A 23,316-nucleotide genomic window follows, 5' to 3' on the forward strand; every position below is an offset into this window, starting at 1 on the left:
GAGTTTTAGGCACAATTTCAACATACACAATACATATCAAGCAAGCATGCAAAGAGTATATGAGCAGCGGAATGTAAAGCATGCAACTTGCAAGAATGTAAAGGGAAGGGTTTGGAGAATTTAAACGCAATTGGAGACACGGATGTTTTTCCCGTGGTTCGGATAGGTGGTGCTATCCTACATCCACGTTGATGGAGACTTCAACCCACGAAGGGTAACGGTTGCGCGAGTCCACGGAGGGCTCCACCCACGAAGGGTAATGGTTGCGCGAGTCCACGGAGGGCTCCACCCACGAAGGGTCCACGAAGAAGCAACCACCCACAAAGGGTCCACGAAGAAGCAACCTTGTCTATCCCACCATGGCCATCGCCCACGAAGGACTTGCCTCACTAGCGGTAGATCTTCATGAAGTAGGCGATCTACTTGCCCTTACAAACTCCTTGGTTCAACTCCACAATATTGTCGGAGGTTCCCAAGTAACACCTAGCCAATCTAGGAGACACCACTCTCCAAGAAGTAACAAATGGTGTGTAGGTAATTAACTCCTTGCTCTTGTGCTTCAAATGATAGTCTCCCCAACACTCAACTCTCTCTCATAGGATTTGGATTTTGTGGAAAGAAGATTTGAGTGGAAAGCAACTTGGGGAAGGCTAGAGATCAAGATTCATATGGTAGGAATGGAATATCTTGGTCTCAACACATGAGTAGGTGGTTCTCTCTCAGAACATATGAGTTGGGATTGTGTATGTGTTCTGATGGCTCTCTCCACGAATGAAGAGGAGGTGGAGGGGTATATATAGCCTCCACACAAAATCCAACCGTTACACACAGTTTCCCAATCTCGGTGGGACCGAATCAACAAACTCGGTCGGACCGAGAAGGTAAACTTAGTGACCGTTAGAGATTTTCGGTGGGACTGACATGCAACTCGGTAGGACCGATATGGTTAGGGTTTGGGCATAACGTAATCTCGGTGAGACCGATTACACAAACTCGGTGAGACCGAGTTTGGTAATAAGCTAACCAGAGAGTTGGTCAGGTAAACTCGGTGGGACCGATTTGCTCTTTCGGTGAGACCGAAAAGTTACAAAAAGGAAACATAGAGTTTACACTGCAATCTTGGTGGGACCGATTCGCTCTTTCGGTGAGACCGAAAAGTTACGAAAGGGAAACAGAGAGTCTGCAATCCCATCTCGGTGAGACCGATATCCCTATCGGTAGAACCGAATTGCTAGGGTTTGGCAGTCGCTTATGACAAGTGAAACTCGGTGGCGCCGGATAGGAATAATCGGTAGGTCCGAGTTTGGCTTTGGGTTTAGGTCATATGTGGAAGCGGGAAAGTAGCTGAGGATTTTGGAGCATATCATTAAGCACATGAAGCAAGAGGCTCATTAAGCAACACCTCATCCCTCCTTGATAGTATTGGCTTTTCCTAAAGACTCAATGTGATCTTGGATCACTAAAATATAAAATGAAGAGTCTTGAGCTTGAAGCTTTAGCCAATCCTTTGTCCTTAGCATCTTGAAGGAGTTCCCACAACCTTTAGTCCATGCCACTCCATTGTTGAACTTATCTGAAACATGCTAGATAGAAATGTTAGTCCAACAAGAGATATGTTGTCATCAATTATCAAAACCACCTAGGGAGCACTTGTGCTTTCAGGCGTCTGTCGCCGGAGTTCTTGGAGCCTGAGGAGCTACTTTGCCAGTCATGCTGATTTGAATTTCCGCCTTCATGGAGGAGTCGGACGTGGCGTACTTCTCCGCTATGATCAGCAGCTCGTCGAGGGTTTCTGGCTCGTCACAGAGGAGCTTGTGCTTGAGGAGGGTGCCTTCTCGGCACCCGGCTGTGAAGTACTCGATGGCCTGCACCTCGTGCACGCCCTCGCAAGAGTTCTGGAGCTCAGCCCAACGCGTGAGGTAGTCGCGAGTCGACTCGTCAGGACCTTGCACGCACAAGGAGAGCTCACGAGGCTTGGGAGGACGCTTGTACATGCTGGTGAAGTTGCGGACGAACGCTTCAGTGAAGTCGACCCAGCTGTTGATGCTACGGGGCTTTAGGCTGTTCAGCCATGTCCGGGCCGTGCCCTGGAGCATGAGCGGAACGTGCTTTACGGCGACACGCTTGTTGCCGTTTGCTATGCTAACAGCCGTGGAGTAGTCGACTAGCTAGTCTTCCGGCTTCACGGAGCCGGTATACTTGGGCGTGTCTCTTGGGAGCGTGAACCCTCTGGGAAAGGGCTCGTCCCGAATGCGGGGCCCGAAACAAGGCGGACCCAGCTCGTCTTCTTCTTCCAGCGCCAGGGACCGGTGAAGTCGGTCGATCCGGTGGCGGGCGTCATTCTCTCCAACTCCCTCTCGGCGGCCAAGGTGGTCACCGAGAGTCGGATGGTCAACAGGCGGCGGGGAGACTCGCCTCTCCTTGCAGGGAGGGGGAGGCGGACAGTCATTCCACTGCTCTCGGGCGGCCATCTCGGTCGCGCTCTATGGTAATGCGAGTCCAATTGTGGCTGACAGCCGGCTCCTTGTCTTTTTTTCCTCGGGCGCCGCCAGGCGGCGTCCGAGACATCGCGCCTTGATCTCGGTGCGGGTCATCGTTTGGCCACTGCGGCGCCTCCGTGTGGCAGCCAGCCTTGTTCTGCGCGGCGGCCGTGTTGAGGAGCCGCTGGACTCGCTCCATCATGAGGCGGCGTTCTTCGCCCTCGAAATTGTCCAGCTCATCCGCCGCTGCCTGGGCGGCTCGGATGTTCTCCGCTGGTGTAGCGTACATGGGGCGGCTAGCCCCAAACAGGCTGGCGATGGCTACGCCGCGCTGCTAGACCGCGCCAAGGCGGCTGGGCCCTGCCGGGGCCGGTGAGCCGCCAACGGCGCGATCCATCTCCCACTGGTAAGCTTCTGACAAGCGTCTCATGCTGGCCAGCTTCTTCGCACATTCAACGAGCTGAAGGCGGCGCGCTTCTAACGTTTCCGCGTCAGCATCTTCCGGAATGGGCGTAATCAGGTCTTGCAGCGCTGCGCCGAGTGAGTCGGGCGCTCCTCCGCCAGGGAACTTGTCATGACTGATGACTAGCACCTCAGTGACGGTGCTTCCGTCGCTTTTTGCGTGGGGGAGAGGTTCGTCGTAGACCACCATGTTGGTGGGGAACGCGTCGATCGACGCGGTGTCGGAGTCGACTAGCATCGGGTCAGTGGAGCCTACGGACTCCAAGCCTACGGAAGGCTCGCCGGAAACGTGGAGTTGATCGAGGAGGCCCGCGAGGAGGTTTTCGGGGCTGCCCGCGCCTGCGTCGGATGCAGGTTCGTCGGAGAGGCGGACCTTGCCGACAAGTTCGGCCAAGGAGCTGGCTGCGCAGGCGATCTCAACGCCGCGCCGCGCATCGATGCAAACTTCGCTTGGCGTGCCTGGCTGGTTGCGCTCGCCAGGGAGGAAAAGGGTTCCCGTCCAGAACAGATCTCTGGACGGCGGTGCACCAGGCCCTACGGTGTGCGCCAAATGTCGGGGGTTTGGTGCGACATATGCCAATGGATGGCTTATCATGGTGGGGGCGAGTAGAACGTCGCCGGTGCCTGGAAACGGGATGAGGCGAAGACATGCACGCCGGCGAATCTTACCCAGTTTCGGGGATATCCAGGGAGATAATACCCCTACTGCTGCTTTGCGGGGTCTCCGCATGATCACTATGGCCAAGTGTTTACACGGTGGCTCCTTGAGCTATTTCTGGTGGTAGAAGAGGGCAAGGCTAGCTCTCTCCTTCTATCTGGTATGGTCTAGAACTACTGGGATGCAACCCCTTGCATGGGTGCCCTGGGGGGTTTATATAGGCCTACCCCCCAGGGGTACAATGGTAATTCGACTGGGTGCGGGCCCAGCCGTCAGTTCCTCTGACCTTCGACTTCTCCGCCGACTGCTGGGGCCCGCCGACTGGTCTGGTACGGAGCCGACAGGCCGCGTCCGCCGCGGGCGGGTCTTGCCGGCCGCTGATTACTGTAGCCGTGCTTCTGATGATGCAGGCTTGGTCATGGGGTCGTGGCAACAGCCCTGCCGCCTGGCGGGCGATCACTGTGGCCACTCCCCATCTCATCTTGATTAATGGCGCGTGGGCCCCGGGGGAGGGCTCGGCCGACTCCCCCGGGCCGACTCCCGACGGGTCCGACTGGCGGTTCTCCCGCCATCTCCCGAGGTCTCGCTGACTGGTGGGCCCCGCTGCCTCCAAGCCGTACAGACAAGCCTTCGTGGGCACAGGACTTGGTACTGTGGTGCTGATGTCAGGGCCAGCCGGGCAACAGTGCCACGCCGCACGGAGATCTTCCCGGGTACGGCGTGCTATGGCCATGACTGCCCTTGGTAAGGGGCGGGAGTGGGCTTCACTGTAGCCATGCCTCTGCCCCGTCCCCTTTGATGAGGTCATGGGTTTGCTGGAGTCGTCGGCCGACTCCCCAAAGCCGGCTTCTCTGGAAGTCGTCCCTGGAACTCGGCCGTTAGCGGACAGTCGGCCGCCCTGCCGTCGACTCCTCAGGAGACGGCTCTTCGCCCTGGGGTCTTGAGGTGTGCAGCCTGCCTCGATGTCTTGAAAGGTTATGGGACTCGGGTTGGCCTACCCGTGGCCCATTACTCCGACACGTCCATAAGGACTCTAGTGAGATGAAATCCATCAACAATTGGGTCTAGAACCAATGCGGTGAATCCGCCATGACGGGTGCTAGTGGGATGGTCCCTTCGATCAAAGGTGATCGGGCAGGAGGACCATGGGTTGAACTTCCGGGCGACTTGCTCTATCGCGTATACGTCCCTTAACGCGCGCTTCCGCTCCCTCTTGGGGATGTGGGTTGCGTATATCATGTTCACCGTCCGCACTTGTGGGGGAAAACCCTTCTGTCCACTGTTGTTCGGCGGACGGGGCTCTTCGTCGTCATCCCTATGCAGCCCCTTGTCTTTATTTTCGACATTTAACTTGCCTGCCTGCTTGAACACCCAACAATCCCTGTTGGTGTGATTGGCCGGCTTTTCGGGGGTGCCATGTATCTGGCACAAGTGGTCGAGTATTCGGTCCAAACTGGACGAGCCCCTAGGATTTCTTTTGAATGGCTTTTTCCGCTGACCGGATTTATAGCCTCTCAATCCGGCATTAACTGCCGTATCCTCAGCATTGTCGCTGTTAATGCGGCGCTTCTTCTTGTTGCGACACGACCTGCCACTACTATCCCTGGTATCCGAATTACCAGGGTTCTTGGTCATATTGTTGCTACGAGCAAGTCAGCTGTCTTCTCCCGCGCAAAAGCAGGTCATGAGTGTCGTGAGTGCTGCCATAGATTTCGGCTTTTCCTGTCCAAGGTGCCGGGCAAGCCACTCGTCACGGATATTGTGCTTGAAGGCTACTAGGGCCTCTGCGTCCGGACAGTCGACTATTTGATTTTTCTTTGTTAGGAACCGTGTCCAGAATTGCCTGGCCGATTCCTCTGGCTGCTGAATTACGTGGCTTAGGTCATCGGCGTCTGGTGGTCGCACATAAGTGCCTTGGAAATTGTCGAGGAATGCGGCTTCCAGGTCCTCCCAATAACTGATTGATCCTGCTGGCAAGCTGTTAAGCCAATGCCGAGCTGGTCCTTTAAGCTTGAGTGGGAGGTATTTGATGGCGTGGAGATCATCGCCGCGGGCCATGTGGATATGAAGGAGATAATCCTCGATCCATACCGCAGGATCTGTTGTGCCATCATATGATTCGATGTTTACGGGTTTGAAACCCTCGGGAATTTGATGATCCACTACTTCGTCTGTGAAGCATAGTGGGTGTGCGGCGCCTCTGTGCTGGGCTACATCACAAGATAGCTCCAATGAGCTTTGTCTACTATGTTCGGCCCTATCGGATTTGTGTCCGGTGTGACGGTTATCGTCTCGAGTCATGGGGCGCCCACGCGATCCGTAGATCAATCTTGTTTGCCTTGCCTTGTCCTCCAACATATCTCGCAGGTCTGGTGCATTTTCCCGTGCCTTGGTACGAGGTGCGGCTTGAGTGGAGGGCCGAGAGGCCTCTCTGTCGCGACCATGAGGTGGCCGGTCGGCCGTATCAAGTGCTGGTGATGTAGGTTTAAGTGCTTCCTCCTCTAATCGGGGTAGCAACCTGCACTTTGGGTAGCTCTTGGAGGGGCGTTCGAGTTTATGCTCTTCGGCCGCAAGGACTTCAGTCCATCTGTCGACTAGTAAATCTTGATCAGCTCTAAGCTGTTGCTGTTTTTTCTTGAGGCTTCTTGCCGTGGCCATAAGCCTGCGTTGAAAATGCTCTTGCTCGACGGGATCCTCTGGCATGACGAATTCGTCATCATCGAGGCTTGCCTCGTCTTCGGAGGGAGGCATATAATTATCGTCCTCGACCTCTCTCTCTGCCGCTCTCTCATGAGGGCTGGCTTCTCCATCCTCCTGTGCTAGATCTTGCTGGAGGGGGTTTTCTTCAGCACTCTCTGGAGTATTATTATCTCCCATGCTGGAATCACCGTATTTGCTTTGGCGGGATTTTGAGCGGCGCCGCTGACGCCGGCGCTTAGGCTGTTTCTTGGAGGGGTCATCCTTCGCTGTTCCATCGCCATCTCCTTCTTTTGGGGTGTCCACCATGTATATGTCATATGAAGAGCTGGCTTTCAAGGGCCCAATAGGCGCTGGTTCTTCATCGTCTCCTGCATCGGCATCCATACCGTCGATGTCTTCAGAGTCGATGTCGAGCATGTCAGTTAAATCGTCGATAGTGGCTACAAAGTGGGTGGTGGGTGGGCTTTGAATTTCTTCATCGTCCGTATCCCAACCTTGTTGACCGTAGTCCGGCCAGGGCTCTCCTGATAAAGAGAGAGACTTTAGTGTCTTCAGAATATCGCCGAAAGGCGAGTGCTGAAAGATGTCCGCGGCAGTAAACACCATGATCGGCGCTCAATCGGATTTGATCAGCAGGGGCGCGGAGGGTTCGGAGTCCGGAGAGGAGTCCGGCTCCTTGGAGTCACGAGTCTCGCGGAGTGCGGGGCTGGTGTTCGGCTCGATCACCATTGGGATCGCAGCCCCCGAGGCGGCATCCAACCACCCATCCTCAATCGGCGCAGTTGGCTCCGAATTAAGGGTCGAAGCCGATGCGGGTGCGGCCTCTAGGGCACTGTTCAGCGGCAGAGCTAGATCATGCTCGTCATGACAGTGCGGCGCGTTCGGCAGTGGCTCGAATCCGTCGAAGATCAAGTCCCCGCGGATGTCAGCCGTGTAGTTTAAACTTCTAAATCTGACCTAACGGCCAGGGGCATAGCTTTCGATCTGCTCCAGATGGCCAAGTGAATTGGCCCGCAGTGCGAAGCCGCCGAAGACGAAGATCTATCCGGGGAGGAAGGTCTCACCCTGGACCGCATCGCTATTGATGATCGTAGGAGCCATCAAGCCTAACAGCGACGACACAGAGGAACTCTCAATGAAAGCACCAATGTCGGTGTCAAAAACGAAGGATCTCGGGTAGGGGGTCCCGAACTGTGCGTCTAGGCCGGATGGTAACAGGAGGCAAGGGACACGAAGTTTTACTCAGGTTCGGGCCCTCTTGATGGAGGTAAAACCCTACGTCCTACTTGATTAATATTGATGATATGGGTAGTACAATAGTAGATCTACCATGAGATCGGAGAGGCTAAACCCTAGAAGCTAGCCTATGGTATGATTGTTGTTCTGTATGTTGTCCTACGGACTAAAACCCACTGGTTTATATAGACACCAGAGAGGGTTAGGGTTACACAAAGTCGGTTACAATGGTAGGAGATCTACATATCCGTATCGCCAAGCTTGCCTTCCACGCCAAGGAAAGTCCCTTCCGGACACGGGACGAAGTCTTTAATCTTGTATCTTCATAGTCCAGGAGTCCGGCTGAAGGTATACTCCGGCCATCCGGACACCCCCTAATCCAGGACTCCCTCAGCCCCGTTTGAGGTTACAGCCCCCGTGGCACTGCAGGAGTAGTTTTCCCCCTTCGAGGATGTGTCCCCCCCCCCTGCTGAGCTGCCCAAGGCGATTTCCTTCTTTGCTGATCTTGATTGTGGTTTTTCATCTAATTATGTGGTGATTGTTTTTTAGAAAAGGAAGTATCTGGTGATTAATAATGCAAAATTTTATTAGCTTCGATGCCATGGTATACATAGTGGTTTAAATAACTTGTGTTTCTTATACTGAAAAGTAATTCAGAATTTGTTTCTGTTTCAATTAGAGCCCTGATGCAGACAAGGATTGTGTGGTTGTACATGTCACTCGCTATGAGGTGGGCGACCTGAATATACGCACTAGGAAAACAGAGTTCTTAGGCTGTTGGATCCTGGAAGCCATTTGCGGTTATACCAATGAAGAGTTGTATTCTAGCCTCACTGTTGTTAGGCGTGTTGTCCAGGGTGTACTAAAGCACAAGAAGTTCAAAGCTACTCCTTCGTTTGTGAGGAATACTGTTCTTGTCAAGCTTACGTAGGAAGATGACGTGGCATGCCTCCACAAACAATTTTATCAGTGGCAAGGCCACAAGGTTGTCTTCATGAAGGTTCACAGGATTGAGCTGCTGCGGGACGTCCTCGATGATGTTCATGGCAAGGTCCGTCTTGTATCCAGCCCAAATTAGAACGAGGCATGAAATAGTTGCCCCAGCTAGAGTTTAATAGTAGTTTGGATTATGTCTAATTATCCGAACCTTGCCTGTTATCGACCCCTCTGGGGCTAGTACTCTGTTTGAATCCGTCTATGGGAACTGCTGCTACTTTTGTGTGCCCGTGAATCATGTGAGAACCATCATAATTGTTGCCAGAACAGATGCGTCCTCACTAGTTTTTTCATGAATATGGCATGGTAAGACATAAGTTGTCGCGATTTATCATACGAGCAGTGTGTGTTTTGATGAAATAGAGCACTCGTTCGAGAACCACGCGCCGACGTATACATAAGTACTTGTAAACACTGTTGGTGCTACCCCACTTGTAAGTAGTTGTGCAAAACATGGCACATTGGCTCAGCTCGCTTCAACACTAGGCTATCGAACAGCTAACAATCAACAATCTGATGTCTGACATATAAGCAACTATGTATCTTGTTACAGTGGTTCATGCAGTTAATTGAGGCCACAATGTAATAAATTCCAAACATTCACACGCTAGTCCAGCGCTCATGTGGAACACTCACATTAAACTCGTCTTCATAAAAAACTTGAAAATCATAAGTTAAGCAATTTTATACATCTCAATGATTCATAGAACATAACAAACATATACTGGTTCACAGCAAAAGACAAAGTTGTGAGAAGGTTTACAAATCAGGAAAAAACAAGCAAGGCTTCTCTCTGAGCAAAGGGCCTCCTGGCAGGCTTAAATTTCATGGAGTTCACTCTGGTTTTTTCTTGTTGCCACCATTCAGGGTTAGGTTCTCTCATTCCAGAATAACCAATTATAATTGTGGTCTCAGCTGGAATGCTGAACTGAACCATGCAGTGTACTGACCAGCTGAAATGCTTGTGCATTCCACTAAATTTAAGCAACACTATTTGCAGAAATAAGCAGACCACAATGCCTCTTGTCCGCGCACCTGTCCAAAAAACCACCATGCAGTCGTGCCAGCTAGTCCTTGGTCCATGGATGAACTGGTAGAAAGTGCATTCTGGACTAGGATGCAGTTGTTTTCACTCGTCCCTGCACTGCAATCAGGAAGTAAAACGTATGAATCAGCTTCTTTTAGATTGCGTTGGTCATTCTATCTTAGTTACTACCAATGTAGGGATACCTTGAAGACGGGAGGTCAGACGACGGTAGCGAGGGATAGCCATCTCATTTTGCGCAGTTGTACTAAAACTGAGGTGTGTGCTTTTGATTACGCGGATAGAAACGATACGGAGACATACATCCCGAAACGATATGGAGACAGACATCCCTGTTTGCGCAAATAAGAAATACGGTTATTTAAACAGTGACAGATATTACTACTTTCCCCCGTTTCCTCTTAGAACCAAGTCCTAGATTCATGCTATAGCTTTCCCACTTTCTTCCCTGTTTGAACCAACGCTTTGAGTCGATTGTATGAAATAGCTTTACTTCTAATAATAGTAGAAGTCTAGGTGGCTTTGGAACAGCGGACGGAAGTAGAAAAGGATCCACACGAAGGGAGCTGGGGCAGTAGAGCAACACAGGTTTCGAAGGAATATATACCTGAGGGTCGTCGGCATGTCACAAAGACGGCGTCGGGAGGCCGCATCTTGGCCACAATACCGCAGGGAGGAAGAAGGGGTTGGAGGCCCTCCTGAGCCGGCGCTCTCTCGGAGAGAACGGCACAGCCGCCGATCGGGACGCGCAGGCAGCCGTTGGTCTCCTCCCTCGCCGCCGACAACAGCATGAACGATGCACCTACACCCCTACCCCGGTCGAGGTTGTCCGGCCGGATTTGTGACCAGCCGTGAGCCGAGAGAGAGTGTGTCCACCTATGTGTTGCTTAGGTCTGGAGAGCATGAGAGAGTGAACGAGAGGAACCCTAGTAAAGCAAGCGCTAAGGCTCCTACTTTTATATATAGTGGAGTGATTTTGTTGTACTAGCTTCAAAAAATGTGCTCCTACGTGTACCCGCGAGTGAGTGTGAGAGAACTAGTGCATGTGTGCACCGCTTCTCTTCATGAGAGTACAATATACTATGCCCAAAGAACGTTCGCCGCAAGAGTACACTACACCACAACACTTGTTTCGGGGCAGTTAACTGCCGGGAGAAGTATCTAAACAAGGGCAAATTTACTGCCGGGGCATCTGTAACTGCCGGTTGAACTAGCTCACGGCGGTGCAACTGCTGGTAGAAGTTGAAGAACAAAGGCAAACAAACTGCCGGGACACTTGGGGGCGCCATGTCTGCCTGGAGAAGCCTACTACGGCCCATTATCTGCCGGGGTTCGCTTTTGGCGCGAGAGTAAAATACAGTTTGGGCCTAAGCGCGCGCAAGTGAGGAAAAGCGCGCGAGAGACAAAAAAAGCCCAAAAGAACTACTACCTCTCGTGCCCTACCTCCAGACCGCAGAAACCGCCAATCCCTCGTGCCCTACCTGACCGCAGCCGCCGCCCCCAAATCCGACCTGCGCCCCCAAATCCCATCGGCGCCAGCGTCCCCCACCACCGCAGCCCCGCCGCCGACGGCGTCCCCCACCACCACAGCTTCGCCGCCGTCCCGAGCCACCCCCCCCTGCCGCACCCCGACTCCTCTCCCCGCTGCTGGCCGCCCTAAATCCTAGTACTGCCGGCGGCGGCCCCCACCACCACAGCCCCTCTTCCAGCCACCCCACCGCCGCCGACCGTCGTCCACCCGGACGGAGTCAGTCTTTGGCCCCAACAACCGCACAGCAGCACCGCGGCACCCCCACGGACCGAGGAGTCGAGAACCGAGCAGGACCGCTTCCTGTACATCCTCTCCAATCCTCCAAGCAGCGGGCGTCCCTCTTCTCCAGCGAGCAGCTCACTACCACGTCAACATCCTCTCCGTTCCCCCAAGCAGCGGAGCGTCCCTCCTCTCCGGCGAGCAGTTCTGCCACCTGAACATCAACATCCTCTCTGTGGACAGGGCTGCCTCCTGAACATCCTCTCTCTGAGCATTTGGTGAGATTTCTTTGCTGCTTGGGTTTGGTTTAAATTCTGTACCTGCAAATGAGATTTAATTCTGACTTGTACAATTGTTACCGTTTCAATCTGTGAACTTGGCAGATGATTCAATGCTAACTTGCCAAAATGTTAGATGGGTTAGTTTAATCTGTGTACTAGGCACTCAGTTATAGTTTTTACAATACTTCTTTTTGTGTTTAGTTGATGCCTCAAAGTTGTAGCATGTGGACAGAACAAGTGCTCTGTTTTTATCATATGAATGCCTGTTTTTATATAGATGCAAATTTGTAGCATGTGGATAGAATAAGTGCTCTGTTTTTATCATATGGATGCCTCCTCAGCCCTTGTTTCTACAACACTTCTTTGTTTATGTTTCACGAAATCAGATTTGTGTATTTCTGAAAAATCAGATTTGTGGACATAACAAGTGCTTTGTTTTTATCTCATAGATAATAATATTCTTACTACTATTTTAGTTTTTGCAGTTCCTGAAATGACATATTTCAATTGAATATTTATTCTATTATGCCATATTGCATTCTTGGTCCGTATTGTATTTGTCCTTGCTTGTATTAGATATGAATGGCATGCATTTTGTCACTAGATTTCCCCCATTAATAGAAGTATACTTTATTTCGTATGTTAGGTAAATATAGTGAATTTGGTCAAAAATGGACAAGAGTTGGATGGATAAAGCTAGAAACACACAAGCATATATTGATGGGGTAGTGAAATTCATAGAGTTTGTTTTTACTCATTCAGCAAGAGGGAATGCTATATTATGTCCTTGTAGAAAATGCTTGAACTGTTGTTGGTTTGAAGCTAGTGATGTGTATGAGCACTTATTATATCATGGGTTTATTACTGGGTACAAAAGATGGATATATCATGGGGAGGCATCATCATCTCTTGCATCTGATAGTGACCATGATCCGGTCCAACCTGATGATGTTCAAGAGGAGAATGACCTAGATAATTATGATGAGATGTTCGAAATGATTCAAGATATGGCACACCTAATTGGGGATTTGAGTGATAGTGGCGGCGGGGAGGATCCAATTCACGAGGATGTAGATCCTGGGAGCGTTGACCCTCTTCTAGAAAAGAAAAAGAAGCATGAGGCAGATGCTTTTCGACAATTCATAGCTGATGATAACGAGGAGCTTTATCCAGGATGCACAACCTTTTCAAAACTACGTTTCGTTGTTAGGTTACTACATAGCAAATCTCTTGGAGGTTGGAGCGATAAAAGCTTTGACATGATGCTAGAGTTGCTAAAAGAGGCCTTCCCAACAGCAAAGCTACCCAAAAACTTTTATGAAGCTAAGAAAATGATAAAATGTCTTGAGCTGGGTTATATTAAAATTCATGCATGTGAGAATGATTGCATTCTGTTTTGGAAGGAGCATGCAGATAAAGATATTTGTCCTACATGCAAAACTTCGCGGTGGAAATCTGAAAAGAACAGCCTTGATGGGAAACATGTACACAAGGTCCCAAGGAAGGTTCTTCGTTATTTTCCAATAAAGAAGAGGCTACAACGCCTGTTCGTGTCCCCGAAGAGTGCAACAAATTGCAAATGGCATGATGAAGAGATGGACTAATAAGGCATACATCAGATGCACCTGCTTGGAAGGACTTTGATGCCAAATATCCTAAGTTTGCCGAAGATAGTCGCAACATTAGGCTGCTTATATGTGCCGATGGTTTTAATCCATTTAGGACAATGAATTTATCATATAGTGTTTGGCCTGTTGTAGCAATTCCGTTGAATCTTCCTCCTTGGTTGTGCATGAAGCAACAAAATTTCAACCTATGTCTGCTAATTCCTGGTCCAAAGTCACCTGGGAGAGATATTGATGTGTTCCTTGAACCACTTATTGATGATTTGAACTTGCTATTTGAGGAGGGTGTTAGAACCTATGATGCCTCGATCGGTAAACCCTTCAACCTCCATGCTGATGTATTATCAACTACATCTGACCTCCCAGGCTTATGCACTCTATCTAGTATTGTAACCTTGGGTGAATTTGGTTGTCCATTATGCGGCTCAGAGACTTGCTCTCTTCGGCTGAAGGAAGGCAAGAAATTTTGCTATATGAATCATAGAAGGTTTCTTGATCCAAACCATGAATACAGATTTGATGAGGACTCCTTTGATGGTGGTGTGGAGTTAGGGGCAGCACTTGTACCACTTACCGGAGAGGAAGCTTTGGCCCTCACTGAAAATATGAAGACTGTTTTTGGAAAGAACCCTTCTGGGAAAACAACCACCAAGAAGCGCAAGGTTGGCGAACCACCAATAGTTCGGAAAAGAAAATCCATATGGTTTAGGTTGCGATACTAGAAAGACTTGCTGCAACCTCATAATCTTGATGCAATGCATATAGAAAAGAATGTATGCGAAAACATAATTAACACACTTTTAGGCATGGATAAGAAATCAAAAGATAATTATGCTTCTCGTAAAGATCTAGAGCATCTAGGAATAAGGAAAGCTCTCCAACCTGTCCCAGTTGGTGAAGAATTTGATTTGCCTGCTGCACCCTATGCCATCATTTTTTGATCTTATGGTTCACTTGATGGTTTATCTTCCAACCCAAGTGAGGCTATGGGGCCCAGTAAAGTACAACAGCATGTATCCTGTAGAGAGGTCATCCCTAAACCTATTTTCTGGGTATCATATGGTTTCTTTCCCATCTCCAAAATAATCTGATATATGTTATGTATATACTATATAGGTATAATATGAAGCTAACGGGGTTTGTTCGTACCAAGAGCCATCCTGAGGGGTCAATTACAGAGGGCTATGTGTTTGATGAGTCCCTTACATATTGTTCCCGTTATTTACAAGGATGTGAGACTAGATTTAATAGAAAATGCAGAACTGATGTCCCTGAGCCCAATGTATCTACTATGCCATTCTTTACCAACAAGGGTCGAGTCCTTAGGTCCCAAACGACTAGAGATGTTGAAGAGATGCCTTGTGACAACATCCAAGAGGATGAAGGTGCGTTGCTCTAATATTTGTGCATATAGGCTGTTAGTTAAATGTATGATAGCCTAGTAACTACTGTCCATGTTTAGACCATGAGTTGGGTCAAGAAACAAAAGGGAAGAATGGCAAAAAGCACACTAGAATGCATAATGTGTATGATAGATTGGGGACAGTGCCACCAATTCATGTACAGTACAATGAAGATGGACAACCAGTTGGGGACAATGCCTCGGAGTTTTCCAACTTCATCTCCACACTTGTGAAAAGTAAAATATCTCTTAGGCACATTGATTGGAGAAAGGTTGAAGTTGAGCAAAAAATTCAATTATGGACAACCTTAAAGGTATAATATAATGTGCCCATTTATCTAATACATTTCCCTTACATTGTATAATTACACATGCTTGATACATTTACACATGCTTGAAAACAGATGTATTATGTTGTGGATGACAAACTTAAGGATTGGGTCATGGGAAGCGCTGCCAAGAAATGGAGGGATTTCAAATCAGAGTTGAAGACTTTGTATTTTGATGACAAGACCGATGAGGAACTCCAAGTTGTCCCTGATAATAGAGTTAGCCCAACAGATTGGTAAGAACTTGTTGCCTTTTGGAAAAGTGAAAGAGGGAAGAAGCGTAGCCAGCAAGGGAAACAAAACCGAAAGGAGATGGAATTATTGCATACATCAGGCAGTAAAAGTCATGCTCGTGTTTCTCATGAAATGGTACATATAAGTCTTACTTGCACAAATTATTTTGCCATCATTTCTAGATTATTTTGATCTAAATACTTGAAAATAAATGGCAGCATATGAAGAATGGATATCCCCCTCATAGACATGAAGTGTTTATGGAAACACACAAGTGCAAGAAGACCGGTGCCCCTTCAAGTGTGGCTGTAGCAAATATGTTTGTAAGTATTTGAAGTAGTTTTAGCAACCTATTTGCTTTGAAGTTATTAGTTGAAGCAACACTACATTATCACTGTGTTAATGAATCATATGTTATGTCTTGTAGAAAAAGATAGAAAATATGGAGAATGAGCGTCCAGAACTTTTGGAAAAAACCATCCAGCAAGGTGACCTCTTCTCGCATGTAACTACAAAGGAGAGGAATGGGTATGTCAGGTGTAAAGGTCTGGGACCAAGTGCTGCAGGTTTGGGCATGCCAGGAACGAGAAAGCTGAAATCAACGAAGCTTCAAATGGCCGAGGAAGAAGCAAAAGAAGCTCGACAAGAAAATGCGCTTCTACATGAGCGTGTAGATCAACTCGAGAATGATTTCCAATCAGTAGTTACAAGTCCTAAGGATGAATTTCTGCAAATGAAGAGATTGTTGTTACAATCAAATGCTAGACAAAATGTTGAGTTCAGTCCATGGTATGGCTCACCCCAGAGTGTAGATGCAGATGCATGTGGACATGAAGGTGCATATGGACAGGAAGATAGTGTAGGATCTGCCACCCCTACCTTTGAGGTGCGACGAGAGAAGGAGGCAGCCATTTTGCAAAAGAAGACAGAAGGGGCACTGTTGCAAAAGAAGGTAGCAGCATTCACTCGGGATTACAATGTCCAATCCCCATTCACTCAGGAATACAATGTCCAATCCCCCCTGCTCAATATGAGGTGTTGCAAGAGAGGGCAGCTGCCATTTCCCAAAAGAAGAAGGCAACAGTGCAACAAGATAAGGATGTGACACTTCATCGAAACAAGATGGCAACATCCCTACGGAAAGAAGTTCCAATCACGCAGAAAAATCATCAGGTTAGATTTTACTATGTTTATACTTTACTTCTAGTTTCTATAGGATGGAAAAGAATCACTTCCGCTTATCTAACTTCTTTTTCATTATTCCTCAGAAAGGAAGGGATGTGATACTTTATAATGTTTACCGGGATCATAATAGCCCCGTGGCAAAAGCTACAATTCTATCAGTTGATCGGAGAGAGGAGGTAGGTGGTCAGGAGCTTGGCTCTCAATATTGTAAGGTTGTCGTGAACTATGTAATAAAAGGGGATGCTATTCTGCCTCGTGGTGTTGGGGACATGACAACCATGGGGCAAGCTCAAGGGCGATGTATCGCATGGCCTTACAAGCATGTAAGCTTGGGTTCTTTTGCTAAATTTACAATGACTATCATGGTTGATTGCTTAATACTCTTTTGCTTCTATGTATTTAGTTGGAACTGGACAAGTCAATGGCAAATGCAGCAATGCGACCATAAGCAAGCTGAGGAGGTAATATACATATTTCTCTTACCATATTCGGTTACTAGAAAAGCTAAGCTCTCATGAGCTGTTCTTTTGGACATAGACTTTCCTGCATTCGATGCTTTCTCACAAAGGATGTAAATGTAGGGCCCACAGCTGTCGAGTTTAGTGATCAGTACACACATATGTGACATAAATATGAAATTATGGCTGAGCTACAGTACTGTACTTTTTGTTTACAATTGCGAGTCTTCTTTCTTTTTCTTTGTAGATAGAGAAAGTCGCTCCTTTTTTCCTTTTACCAAAAAATGACAACAACTGAGCACATTAGATCAATATACACATCTTTTGCACCACACAACAACAATAATAATTTTGCTGGGTAAAATACATAAACATTACAATCAGAACTTACAATCTTGATTTTTTTGCCTGTTCAACCATTTTTGTTGTAGGCCATTGTATACAAATAATCTATTTCAAGAGTCATAATTAGATAGCCAACAAAACAACTTTGGTAGTATATGAATATCAAGCTTCCCCTGTCCAGTGGTGTTAAGCCCCTTTGAATATTTGGGTGAGATTACATATATGGTGATCTTTCAAACCTCCCTGTACAAAGTGTACTGGTGGCCATTCTTTATTTTCAGTGCATGTGTCCATTGTCCAGTGGCGTTCTGCTTTGCAAAGTCCAGAATAATTAGTTACTTGCTGGACTATTATATATTATTACGTCTTCATAGCTTGTGCTCTTAGAATGTAGCATCATGTACATGCATGTGTTCAGTCTAAGTGTTTTGCATGGAAGAATATATGATTCAGTTTGCATCCAGTACCTAAACATGTGAAATGTAAATTGGCATTCAAACTACGCATTATATACTCCTTTTACAACTCAACTCAGGTTCCTGTTTTCCCATATTTGCCCATGGAAGAATTTTGAATATGCAGGTCAAAGAATTCATGTTTGATATAATTATGTATTATTCCTTGCTATGTCATAATCCTTAATGTGTTCATTTAAAATCTGAAACAAGAGCTTCATTTTGAGTTTCCGGTCCGTTGCAGGTTTCCCAAACATACACAGCAAGTTGGTGGTTTCAAAGATCTACAAGCAGTTGAAGATCTGGAAGACCTTCAATTTTCAGTGTTGGGATGATAATGTAATATGTTTGTTGAACCTGGAGACTTAGCTCTGCCCATTTTGGTGGCTGTTAAGCCATTGTATGGCCACTTCCCCTTTTGTGGCACAACTTTATTTTGGTTATGTGGCATATCTAGAAACTGTTTGTTAAACCTGGAGACTAGCTTTGTCCATTTTGGTGGCTGTTAAGCCACTTCCCCTTTTGTGGCACAACTTCATTTGGTTATGTGCCATCTCGAAATATATATATGTACTCGTTATATTTGCTTCCTATGTTTATCGAATGAAGTATGAGGCCTAAATGTAACTCTGATTGAAGTGTATGCATAAATTGTGTGATGTCCTGATTTGCTAAAACATTGTGCATGGATATTAAATTAGACATTGTGAATTGTTATTAAATTATAGGTATAGGCTGCCCAAAATTCTATTTTATTAATGTGATGGCATACAAACTGCCGGGCCAACAAGTTTTTACCGGCAGATGCATTGCCGATAACTAAAATCCCTTTGTGCTAAGGAACCTGCCGGGAGAAAACTAACTGCCGGGAAATACGTACGTAACGACAGTTAAACTGCCGGGAGATATCTATCTGCCGGGAGAAGTAATCCCTGGCAGCCGTTCTCGTTGCGGTTCTATCTTCCGGGAGAACTACCATCCCGGCAGCCAGTATGCCGTTTTAAGAGCTTTCTCCCGGCAGATTACATGCCATTACATTGGTTTTGTGGTGTAGTGGTAATAGTACAAGTGTGTGATGTGTGAGCTAAAATAAAATGTGCGCGCCATCTTTTGTTTTTTAGAAGTTCTGAGGGTAGGGTGTGAAGAGCACATATGTGCGTGACGTCTACCTGCAGATAGACGGTGGGTGCGACGTGCGAGTCTACGAGAGGACTCGGGAGAGTCGTGACTCGTGAGGGTGCGTGTGCGTGAGAGAGAGGGGGCATGTATCAATGCAATGCATGTGTCCATAAATCATTATCCGACAAACGTTCGCCACAAGCCTTTTCCTAACGAACGCCGTAAGGACCATTAGATCGGCATCCGACAATGTTAGTTTTGCCATGTCATTTAACAGAACAGCCACTCCTCCTACACACAAATCTTCCACGTGAGTGTTAGCAACTGTCGTATGCTCCCTCCGTTCCAAAATGCAGTGCATATAGCTTTATTGAAAATTCGAACCTCGCAAACTTTTACCGAGTTTTCGTGTACCAAATTGCACATGTAGAATACCATGTATATATCGTTTCATTTATCTTCGAGAGGTAACTATAAAGTTGGGTGAGGAGTCTACAAAGAAAGACCATCGTATCACCCACAGCAATTTCAAGCATCCTTTAGTGTCGAGGAATATCATAGGAACTCTATATGATATGATTTTTAAAGGATTTTTTCCTTTAGTGCCAATTGGTTCATAGGAATAGATTCATATACTCCACATCAAAGGAAATAAACATGATATCATTTCTATAGCTTTAGAGCCACTTGGTTCATATGAATGGATTCCTATACTCCCTTAATTTCAAAGGAAAATAAACATTAGCGTATATTCAATAGAAAAGTTCCTATGATATGAACCAAATTACATCTCTTTTCTAATCCCTCCTCATAGGAATTGAGAAACATGTCATCTCTAGATTCAATAGAAAAGTTCCTATGGTGTGAACCAAATGACACCTGTTTTCCAATCCCTACTCATAGGAATTGAGATGCTCCATGTCATCTCTTTGCCTACAACTTCCATGTATACATCTTCTATTCCTAAATAGATAGTACAACCCACTCGTAGCTTTTTTCCAAAACATGCAACTATGGCACAAGAACTATATAGTGTGCCAATAACTTTGAAAGATGGTCGCTGGATGAAGCTAACCCGACAGTGCAGAGATAGGCAAATCCGAGCACTACTGGCCATTGGATATCATCAACATTCCACCAGATCTTCCACATGTACAATTTAGAAGACTCCATGGTTGAACTTAAGCATAATGCACAAACCTCAAAACACAAGCACTTCTCCTTTGTTCTAGAATCTTCTGTATCATAATTGATTTTTTTTTCTAAATGAATTGCCATTATTTGGTTTTTACTTTATGATTTACTCCCTCCGTTCCAAAATAGATGACCCAACTTTGCACTAACTTTGTACAAAGTTAGTGCAAAGTTGGGTCATCTATTTTGGAATGGAGGGAGTACAATGCACAACCCCATGAATCTTAACATTTTTATAAAACTTATTGATTTTGAATGAGATGAACTATAAGAACTAAACGAACATCTACATCATGCATATATGACTCAAAGCTTTACATGCTATAGTGTGTATTTATTCATAATTTGGTTTCGAAATCTCATGCGTTCAATACATGTGTACCTTACTAGTTTTGAGTAGAGTAGCAAATTTCACGCGGCCCCGGGTATATCAAAATGCAGGGCCCATGCATCATTGCCTTTCGGTCGAACCTACGTCCACAATTTTCTGTACGTACTTTATCTCCACTAGTCCCCGAACCCAAAATGCTGCCTCGTTCCCATAAAACCAAGCGGCCCACACATATTTAAGGTGTCGGCTCGAACCCGTTTACTACGATGTGGCCCCGCACGCCGTAGTACTCCTACAAACCCTACCGCCGCACTCATCATCGGTTTTCTTCAAGAGGACGAGGGAGAAGCCGATTTGTAGTGGAGGCGCTTTCAAACAAAGGATCTGTAGTGGAGACCCCTACCCTAGGGTGCCCTAGGTAGCTGCCGCACGCATCATTGTTTTCTCTTTTCTTTATGCTCTTACGCCCTAGAGTGAAATGATGGTTGCTTCGTCCATCCAGCTTAATGCGGGAAAGGTGGGGCTTTGTGATTTGACCCCTCATCGCTCATTTTCTACTACTGCGGCGCTATGACCGGGGTGCCTCCAATTCCAACCACTGCTCCGGACTATAATTTGGTGCATCGCACGTGGAACAAGACGGTGGATGAGCCACATGTCGGCCAAAGGGGTCCTGTTAAGTGTGTCTCCATTTCGTGTGCGGACTGACCCTGCTTGAGTTGCTACGCCAACACGATAGGAGAAGGCTACCACTTGGTTTTGCTCCTTGGTGAATTCCGACTATATTGATCTAAAAAGATATGTGCTGAACTACCCTCTCTGTCTCAGTTTTGTTTATTTTTAGGCGTCTCAGTTTATAGGGCCTGCACGTAGTTCTAGGTCATCCATTTGACTAACTAAATATGTATTACTATGTCACAAAAAGTATATCATTGGATTCTTAAGCAGATGTAGTTGTATTTAAAAGTCGAGGGCGGGGCTTTTCCTACGTGGTAGGCGGCGGGGCAGTTCCACCTAGTCGGTTCGACAGAGACGCGAGAAGACAAGGGAGTAGGCTGCTGCAAACGTAGGGCTGTGTGATTTGACAGCGAGTTACTGCTGGACAGGTGGGGCCCCGTGATTTGACTTGCCATTGTCACTTTAACTGCGGCGCTACGACCGGCGTGAGTCTCCCAGATTCCTGACCACCTCCATATAGGTGCCTCTCCCAATGCTCCACCATGTAGTAGAGGTTGGCTCTTGCATGAGAGCCCACTTCTCCACTTTTTCCTTGCCTCTCTTTCCTCCACATATGCAAAAATGCCATGTAAAGCACACTATTGTACTTACTTTTACTTGCTCCTACAGGTGCTTAAGCTTGCCACATAGGCATAAAGTCTGATGTGGAAAATTAATCAAGAAGAGAGAGACTAGTTTGGTGAACCAAGGAAGAAACGGTGCTAAGCGCGTGTACCTAGGTGAAAAGACAATTTTGAGTCTATAGCTAATTAAATGAAGCAAACTTAGCAACACCATTTCATTGGAAGAGGTCACTCATTGGCAAATGCAATAAATACACGCGCTTAGCACCGTTTCTTCCTTGAGTACGAAGAAAGAGATAGAGAGGAGTAAAAAATACACTTATAGCCAACCTTGTTGTAGCATGAGTGACTAAGTGATGACTATGTATGACATGCCGACATCAGATAGCCTAACGCACTGTGTTAAATCTCCAAGGGCGCGACCGCGCGAGCGACGCGACGGTCGTGGTAGGCGCGACCATGATACGGCGTGCTGGCAGCCCTTGGATCTGAGATCGAACGGTCGCATGCTAAGTTGCTGAAAATTTGCAGAATAACCCTCCAGGATAGGATATTCACCCATAGGTCTAGAATCACGCCATGCAACCGTTCGATCTCAGATCCAAGGGCTCTCGGAAGCCCGTATCATGGGAGAATGGAAAGCCACTACCCTGCCGCTCGCACGCTGGCAGTTCGCTCCTACTCGTCCCCGCACGTCCTTCAATACTACAGCGGTTCGCTCCTAGTCGTCCCGTCCATTCACATTACGGCAGTTCCACTAATCCTAACCCTTCTCCCAAATCCATGGCATCCCAAATCTCCACGATCAGCGGTGAGTACAAGGTTAGAACCATCACCGGCGATGAGTTCGACGTCATCTACACCCGTTCTTCCGCGACGGTGAAAGGATGCCTTTATCTCTTCAGACACATGTTGGAAAACTCAGATGATGAGTGGGTCGTTGGGCTAGATGTTGAGTACACCATAGTCCTGGGAAGAGAGAAGGATCTAAAGGACGAAGAGAGTAAGAAGCCCGCCATGATCTAGGTTTGCGTACATAACGTTTGCTTGGTCTACCACATATGCCATGCCGATGTTGAGTGCCTGGATTTTAAGAACTTCCTCAAGGACAAAACAGTGAAATTCATTACTGTAGAATTTACGAATGATAAAGAAGTCCTGGGTCGGATAGGCCTCGTTGTAGGCAGCCCCTTCGACCTCTAGAAGAATCGGCTGGTGCCCTCTCGTCAGCCTTCAATGCTGACCCTAGCAGGAGCCATGGTTCATCCTTCGTACGGTAAACTGGAGAAACCTCCATACATGTTTCATCGTCATGCATGGAAGCGGAATGTACTAGATATAGACCACATCCACTACGCTGCAATGGATGGCTACCTTTGTTTCAATATCTACAAGGGTTGGATGAAGAGCAACAGCCAAGTGCGCGGTTCAAGCAAAGAAGTATCGGCCAAGAGGAATAGGGACAAAGACGAAGTCAAGGACGTGGATGAGGACTCCGAGTAAGGTGGCAGTGTCGTTGCTCATGGTGGTTCTAAACTTCTAATTCAGTGTCTACTGGATTAGTTGCATAGTTTAATTTCAGGTGTGCTTAGTTTAATTTGAGGGGTGTGTTGTGCTGAGCCCCCAGTAGAACTATGTTATGTTTCTTCTTGTTACTTTAACTCTTCAGTATGTACATACTACTAATATTACTTTAATAGAATTTAGCACCCCAATTAAGCACGTACTAG

The 23,316-nt window shown here is 47.2% G+C and overlaps 1 long non-coding RNA gene across 1 annotated transcript; it reads left to right on the forward strand.

Moving 5' to 3' along the window:
• The first annotated feature begins 14,808 nt into the window (after positions 1-14,808).
• LOC125535130 lies at positions 14,809-15,507 on the forward strand. The gene is made up of 3 exons (XR_007294582.1): positions 14,809-14,949; positions 15,040-15,333; positions 15,417-15,507. It is a non-coding gene; the product is annotated as an uncharacterized LOC125535130 (long non-coding RNA).
• Positions 15,508-23,316: the final 7,809 nt, after the last annotated feature.

The sequence above is a fragment of the Triticum urartu genome, chromosome 1, assembly GCF_003073215.2.
Source record: "Triticum urartu cultivar G1812 chromosome 1, Tu2.1, whole genome shotgun sequence".
NCBI lineage: Eukaryota > Viridiplantae > Streptophyta > Magnoliopsida > Poales > Poaceae > Triticum > Triticum urartu.